Source organism: Zea mays, chromosome 3, assembly GCF_902167145.1.
Source record: "Zea mays cultivar B73 chromosome 3, Zm-B73-REFERENCE-NAM-5.0, whole genome shotgun sequence".
Lineage (NCBI taxonomy): Eukaryota > Viridiplantae > Streptophyta > Magnoliopsida > Poales > Poaceae > Zea > Zea mays.
The window spans coordinates 203,821,743-203,830,748 of record NC_050098.1 but is presented as its reverse complement, the minus strand read 5'-3'; positions in this window follow the sequence as shown (position 1 = coordinate 203,830,748).

The window sequence follows — 9,006 nt, the reverse complement described above, 5'->3', positions numbered from 1 at the left end:
GCTCCAATCTCAACGGATAGGATGACGTGGCTGGAGCACCGGACATGGCCGGTGTGCACCGGACTGTCCGGTGCGCCCATCGCCAGCAGCTTCTCCAACGGCTACAAAATTGAATGGTGGCTATAAACACCACCCCAACCGGCCACTTCAAGGTGTGGGAGCCCAAGCAACATTCCAAGTCATCTAGTTGACATACTCAAGCCCTCCCAACCACATATATTCATTGATCCATCCTATACACAAGATTTAGACCACTACAACCAACACAAGTGCCACAAAAGAGAGAGCAAGCAAAAGAGAGCTACTCATTTGAGTTTAGCACTAGTGCCTTGTGAGATTCATCGAGAGATAGTGTGTGCTTCATCTTTGTGTTCATTTGCGCGTGGAGTTTTGACTCCCATTGAACTTCCTCCAAAGTTTTGGAGGCTTGTAAAAGCTAGCAAGAGACACCAAAGATTGTGGTGGTCCTTGTGGGATCGAGAGTGATCCTTGAGAAGAAGAAGAGCTCACCGATCCTTGTGTGATCGGGGGATAGAGGGAAAGGGTTGAAAAAGACCCGTCCTTAAGTGGACTCCTCAACGGGGACTAGGCCTTCGAGGGCCGAACCTCGGTAAAACAAATCACCCGTGTCCATTGTGTTTATTGCTTGTGATTTGTTTGCTTTCCCTTGCTCTAAGTTTTCTTGCACCATTATTTGCTAATTTCATTTGGTATTGCTTCAAGTTAAATTTCCATTTAGTGAAGCAACACGTTGCAAGAAAGAACTTGTTCTAGTGCTCTTCTCATCTAAGGGTTCTTGCTTTGTTATTCTATAACTTATTAGTTGTATTGATTTATCTCTCCCGCATTATTTAGCAATACTCCTTTCAAGCAAGAACTTAGTTTCTATTCTCCGATATTTGTATATCTTGTTCTAACCACTAATCAAGGGATCTAGTTGGGGGATAAAGTTTTAATTCTCAGGTTCCGCCTATTCACCCCCCCTCTAGGCGACTTTCAATTGGTATCGGAGCTAGGCACTTCATCTTGAGTCTAACAACTCGAAGTGATGGCTCGTAGAAGATCCCAAAAGAACAAGAAGACTCCTCCATCAAACGTAACTCAAAAGGAGGTAACTCTTGAAATATTATTTGATGATTGTTCTAATTATGACTCATGGTCTACTAGTGTGATAAATGCTTTTAGGACCATTGATCCTCGATTAGAACAAATTATAGACAAGAGTATTTTCCCCCCTAATTTCAATGGAAAAATTAATTCCGAGGAGGATCAAAGATGTTATCGCTTAAACTATCTAGCTTTTGACATCTTAACTAATTCTATTAGCAAAAAGGATTATCGTGCCTTCATATCAAATTATAACGAATCAATCCATGATGCGCATGATATTTGGACTAGAGTTAAAAGCAAATTTAATAAGTCCAAACATGATAGTTCATTTTGTGCTTCTACTTCCTTTAGTATTTGTGATACTAACCCTTGCAAGGAAGAAGAAGAAAATGAACGGTGGAGACCAAACGATGAATCCACCTCTCCAAAAGGTTTGTCTTCCCATTTCGATTCCCACATGTGTTGTGTGGCTAATGCAAATGATAGCGGAAGCACAAATGAGGATGAGGAGGAAGAAAGAAGCTTTGTGCAACTCTACGCTCGCCTAAGCCAAGAAGATAAGGCGGTCATGCTCAAGCTTCTAGAAAAAGCAAGAGAGCAAGGCGAAGCTCGTCAAAGGTTAGAAAGTATTCTCTCCATGAAGATGCAATGCTTTGACGAGTTGACTAAAGAACATGAGGAGCTAAAGTGCTCTCATGTTGATTTGGTCCAAAGGTATGAAACTATTTCAATTGAGCAAGATAACGCTTTACATTGTATCGCTCAATCAGTAAATAAGAATACCTTGCTTAAGGACCAAGTGGAAAAGCTAAAAATTGAAAATCTAGCTTTTCAAGAAAAATATGATATGCTCCTATGCTCTCATGAAAATCTTAGAGATGATCATATCATATTAAACATTGCTCATGAGGTTGTGATAGAAAATTTAAAATCCCAACAACCTCACTCATGCACATGTGTTCATATTGATACTACATTACCATGTGCTAATGCTTGTTGTCCGTCGACAAGCAAATCTTCTTTTGAGCTAGAATTCACAGGAACAAAAGAAGACACATATCAAAAGCTCAAAGAAGAGAATGAGAGGCTGAAGAAGAGCTTGACACAACTTAAAGGGAAGTGGATTGCTCAACCTTCTCAAGATAATCGTGATCACATGGTGAAGAAGCTTGAGACGGGAACAACCGTGGCATGCACTACATCCCTTGAAGAAAATGTCAAGGATTTGAGGATTGTCAAGAGGAAGAAACAAAAGATGAAATTCAACACCTCCTCCAAAAGCCTCAACCATGCCTCCACAAAAGGTAACATCCAAGGTAATGATCAAGCCACACTTCACATTAAGAGGGGTAGTGAATGCCTTGAAGAGGGGCACTTGATTAGGTCATGTCCCTACATTAAAAATGGCTTGATTATTAACAAGGATGATAGACTTTGTTTTAAATGCTCCAAGAAGGGACACTTGCTTAGATCTTGTCCCAATTTAAAACAAAGAGGCATAGGATTAGAAAAGAAAGTTTTTACTAACCATGTAGCAGGCAACAAACAAGGAAAGAAGAAAACTTCAAAACTTGAAAAACGCCTATGCTACACATGCCGAAAGAAGGGACATCAATGCAAGGATTGTCCCATTGGTAACAATTCCACTCCTAGCTTGTCAATTAATTCTCATGTAACTAGGCAACCCAAAATTGCAACTTGTGCTAGAAAGGTAATGAGTTTACCTAGTGCTAACACAAAGGACTTTTGGGTTCCTAGATCTTTGTCGACTAACCGTGATGGACCCATCAAGCGATGGGTACCAAAATATGCTTGACAAGCTTTGTAGGAAAATGAGATGGTATGAAGCCTTGGGGTGCTTGAGAGAGTTAATTCAATTTAACTCAAGCTATCAAATCTTCAATGATCTTTATCCGTGATTGACCCAAGGTTATTCTTCAAACTACTACATCTTAAACTCATATCATCTCGAGGAAGTTATTGATGTTGTAGGAAATAAAGAATTATCTTATGCGGAAAAATCAAGGCCTACAACATGGAGGAAAGCCAAAGGATGGTAACACTTATCTTTTAAGTGCAAGTATTTTAAAATATCATTTCTTATGTGTCTTGTGTGGTCACATAGAAAGATTGAAGCACTTCAAATGCCTTTAAATTTATATTACCATTCTTTGAAGAATTTCCTATCATATGGTAGATTGCATACTCATCATTTCCATCCTATGGCAATCTACATGCTTTAAATTGTTGAAAGTATCACATGGCATGTTTTTCGCTAAAGTTATTCTATTATTGCCATGTTTCTAGATATAGAGAGATATTTCGAGTTCCTAAAAGAACAAGGTGTTATGCAAGGAATTCAAATCCTTAGGACACTTATAAAAGGAAAACTCTCTCTATATCTAGAATAGTGAGACTATTGATTTTATTTACGTAACCCAAGTAGTCTCACTTGTAGAGAATAAGTTTCTCTTCGGAAAAGCATGTAATCTAACATAAAAAGGAAAATCAATCCAATAACTTATGATGTGCTTCTACTTACTTAAATTGGATTTGATTCTTTCACATTTATCGCTTTCCATATCATGAATTAGACTTATTCCCATAATCTTAAAGAATTATTTATGCTTGTTTTATGAGTTAAAATTGAGCATAACATCATCTATGGATAATCTAGTTCATGCTATGAAGTTTCCATGTTTTAGTAATCTAGCTTCCCATTCCTTATCAAAATGATTACAAAAATGGAAACTAGTGCTTGTGTTGCTACTAACATTTCTCTTGAGTTCAATTATGAAAATCTACAAGAAAGAAAGTGCACAAGCCTCATGGGTTGATCTTCACCCAAAGGAAGAAAGGTAAAAGCAAAGGTATGGGAACTCACCTTCTTAAGTTTGGTTCCCATCTCAATGGGTATTTAATCTAAATTATCATATTCTACCCTTGTGAGGAATAGATTCTTTATTGGACCAAAATTAACTAAGTATGCATTCAATATCGTATTCATAAATGCGCTTGTACATTAGAATCTAATTCATACCTTTGCTATATCCATTTTCATATTGGTGCGCTTCTAAGTCATGATAATAAATTCAATATGAAAAAGTAAAATTCCTTTGATTGATCAAAAATGATTAAAAAGGTGCTCATTCCTCTTCTCTGTTAATGTGCACTAACGTTAAGGAATTTACTTCATGTCTATGTGACTCATGGATGATGAATTATGCTTATTTCCTATCTAAAAGAAATCATCCATCACTATATACTCCCTTGTATTACTAACATTCTTCTTGAGTATTTTCAATAAGTTTGAAAGGAAAAAGAAGCCACTGCAAAGGGAGGACTCTCAAATGAAAGAGGAAAACATCAAGAACAACACCACCTACTTCTACGAATCAATCAATGTGTGGTTGTGAGTATTCTAAACACTTTCATATTGAGAATACTAGGCTCAAGTTGTTTATTACAAACTTAATGAGCCTTGATCAAGATGTATAATGCTTCTCTCATGCATCCATTCAATTCATTCAAATACTTGATGCATATCTTTAGGGGGAGTTCATTCTTATATTTTGATTATATTGAGACTATTGCTTTATCTTAGTAATTTCATATAGTCTCTTGCATGAGAATAGTGTTTCTCATGAAGTATGCTACTGCACATCAATCCATCTTGTTAAAATAATGTTGCTTTTATCAAGGATTGTTGCTCTCATTACTAAAGTAGCATGCTTATTGGATTCTCCCATTTTAAGCTTAATTCCTGTTCCAATATGTTACTCTCTTGATCGCATCCATTATTTGTTTGATCATAGAATAACATCAAATGACACTTAGTGCCTCATATTCTTTCCATTCGATACCTCTCTTGATATGCACTAAGTTAAAAGGAGAATTCATGATTCATTTATACAATTTGTGATCCACTTAATATATGTTAACCATGACTTAGAAAAGGCTCACTAGTTGTAAGAACTCTCTCTTGTGCAAAATATTTTCACACATTGTCATTGAGCATAGGTCTTAAGCAAACAAGACTAAGGACAAAAGCACAATGAAGAGAGCGTCTACAAGTAAAGGTACAAAACGGGTAAAACTTATTCCTATCATTTACATATGTACCTAAAATCTTCCTCTTATATACACTCTTTGCATATCTTGTATAAAAGGAAGAGAAAGCATGTCCTTTGCATTTATCCCTGCTTCATACCTAGTTTAACCTCTTAAAATTTCACTCATGCATTATTGCATCTTTGCTAAAACTAGATGAAGTGGTTCTATTGTCAAAGAGCTTAAAGCTTAACCTTGTAACGAGGATAAGCTACCTTTGTTCCAAAGGTGGATGGTCCTTAAGTCTCTTTGAAATCTTTAAAGGAAAATGCTTAAAATGTTTGCAACATGCTTTCAAAAGTGCATAAACTGTCTTGAGCATCACACATATACTATGACACAATGCACTTCACTTTCTCTATGATATAGACTTGTTCTCATTAACCTAATTATGTGCACTTGGCATTTAAGGCCAAAATATGTATTCCTCTCAAGGCACATATTTAGGGGGAGAAATCTATATAGAACTATGATCATGCTTAATTGACATATCTCTTGATCATATCTCTTTCATTTTGGTACAAATGCATATATCCTATTATTCCCGTACCATGACTACGACTAATATGTTTCCAAGTATATTACTATGCTAAGTCGTAGATTGAAAGGGAAATGGAGTCTTCGGCGAAGACAACGCTTCCACTCAATTCTATTGGTATTATCTACCCTTCGCCATCACTCCATACTATCTCTCCACATTGGTATAATCTTTCACTCATATATTATTTACCAAAGGGGGAGACAACTTATAGAATGGGCTCTGATGACTCCGTTTTTGGTGATTCATGCCAAAGGGGGAGAGAGTATTAGCCTAAAGCAAAAGGACCGCACCACCACCCTAATTTTAAAATGAGTTCAATTGAAAATTTCAAATTGGTATCTTATTGTGTTCAAAAGGGGGAGAAAGTAGTATTTCAAAAATCAATATCTTAAAACCCTCTTGAACTCTAAGAGGAGGATTTAATCTAGGGGGAGTTTTGTTTAGTCAAAGGAAAAGCATTTGAAACAGGGGGAGAAATTTCCAAATCTTATGATTCATTTACCTTTGACTATTTACAAAAGACTTTGAAAAATAATTTCCAAAACATTTGCAAAAACAAAACTTGAGGTGCAAGCATGGTCCAAAATGTTAAAAACAAAGAAAAGCATCCATGCATATTTTATGAAATGAATATTGGTTTAATTCCAAGCAATCTTTGCACCTATCCTATGCAAACTAGTTCAATTATTCTCTTATATATTTGCTTTGGTTTGTGTTGGCATCAATCACCAAAAAGGGGGAGATTGAAAGGGAAATAGGGTTTAAACCTTTTCCTAATTGATTTTGGTGGTTGAATGTCCAACACAAACAATTGGACTAATTAGTTTGCTCTAGATTACATGTTCTACAGGTGCCAAAGATTCAACTCAAAACCAATAAAAAGAACAAGACAAGGTTCAAAAGAAAGGAGCAAAGAGAAACCGAAGTGCTCCCTGGTATGGCGCACCGGACTGTCCGGTGTGCCACCGGACAGTGTCCGGTGCACCACCGGACCGTGTCCGGTGCACCAGGGAGGATTGCCTTCAAACTCTTCACCTTCGGGTTTCTCAGGCGCAGCCCACTATAATTCACCGGACTGTCCGGTGCTCCAGAGTGAAGCGGCTCTGAACTGGCCAGCTTCGGGAAAATGGGAGGTCGCTCCGCTAAAATTCACCGGACTGTCCGGTGTACACCGGACTGTCCGGTGTGCCAGCGGAGCAACGGTCATCTGCGCACAACGGTCGACTCTGCAAAGTGTACAGTTGAATTCAGAGTGCCAGAGCAGAAGTCAGAGGGGCACTGGACTGTCCGGTGCTGCACCGGACTGTCCGGTGCCACATGAGGACAAAGCCTCCAACGGTCGACCAGCTCCAATCTCAACGGATAGGATGACGTGGCTGGAGCACCGGACATGTCCGGTGTGCACCGGACTGTCCGGTGCGCCCATCGCCAGCAGTTTCTCCAACGGCTACAAAATTGAATGGTGGCTATAAATACCACCCCAACCGGCCACTTCAAGGTGTGGGAGCCCAAGCAACATTCCAAGTCATCTAGTTGACATACTCAAGCCCTCCCAACCACATATATTCATTGATCCATCCTATACACAAGATTTAGACCACTACAACCAACACAAGTGCCACAGAAGAGAGAGCAAGCAAAAGAGAGCTACTCATTTGAGTTTAGCACTAGTGCCTTGTGAGATTCATCGAGAGATAGTGTGTGCTTCATCTTTGTGTTCATTTGCGCGTGGAGTTTTGACTCCCATTGAACTTCCTCCAAAGTTTTGGAGGCTTGTAAAAGCTAGCAAGAGACACCAAAGATTGTGGTGGTCCTTGTGGGATCGAGAGTGATCCTTGAGAAGAAGAAGAGCTCACCGATCCTTGTGTGATCGGGGGATAGAGGGAAAGGGTTGAAAAAGACCCGTCCTTAAGTGGACTCCTCAACGGGGACTAGGCCTTCGAGGGCCGAACCTCGGTAAAACAAATCACCCGTGTCCATTGTGTTTATTGCTTGTGATTTGTTTGCTTTCCCTTGCTCTAAGTTTTCTTGCACCATTATTTGCTAATTTCATTTGGTATTGCTTCAAGTTAAATTTCCATTTAGTGAAGCAACACGTTGCAAGAAAGAACTTGTTCTAGTGCTCTTCTCATCTAAGGGTTCTTGCTTTGTTATTCTATAACTTATTAGTTGTATTGATTTATCTCTCCCGCATTATTTAGCAATACTCCTTTCAAGCAAGAACTTAGTTTCTATTCTCCGATATTTGTATATCTTGTTCTAACCACTAATCAAGGGATCTAGTTGGGGGATAAAGTTTTAATTCTCAGGTTCCGCCTATTCACCCCCCCTCTAGGCAACTTTCAGGTATGATAAAATAAATCCCTCAATGCAACCGGGCAGTTTGTTTCCGAACATGAAGGAATTTAGAATTGCTATGAGACAATATGCCATAAAGCATGAGTTTGAGCTTGAAATCGATGTTACTTCGACTACTCGATATGTTGGCTGTTGCAAAGGTGGTTGTCAGTACCCTGGAACAGGGGTACCCGTTACTACAGTATGAAGGCACGGTGTCCATGCGGCTATCTTTAGTCGCGCGGCAAACATCGCCCAACCCCTCCACGTGGGCGGCTCTAGAGCTGCCACGTGTCCAGAGGAGACGATATACTCCAAGGTGACGATAGTGGGTCCGGACCCCCACCGGAAAGTGTCGGACCCTTGGATGCACGGCCCGGGCCTCCGAGCAAGGTTCAAGACCTCCACAGGTACAAACCAGACCCTGGGACGGGTCCCGGACCCCTCAGGAGGGGTCCGGGCTACTCACAGTGGGGTCCCGGGATTTCAAGGAAAAGAATACCAAAGCCTTAATCAAGGCTAGGCGGGGGTCCGGTGCTGACACGTGTCCGGACCATACCGCGAGCGCTCCCGCTCCCCACTCAGGGGGAGAACCGATGCTGCCATGTGGCCTACTGCCCGTGACGTAAGCCAGCGGGTGGAGCCAGACGTAAGGCCTCTAGGCCGCACATTTATTGCGGAGGAGGCGCGCCGCCTATCAAGCTGGCAGGTGATGTGCCGCCTCAGCATTAAATACACCATGTCTACTCCACTGACAAGCGATGTGCCGCATCAGCATTTAATGTGCCCTGTCCACTCTGCTGACGGGCGGCGGCCAAGCCATCCTGCAGGCGACGTGCCCGTCCGCTCCGGTGGCAGTCGGTATGCCCGTGCTACGACATACATTGTGTTCATCATCACTCGTGAAG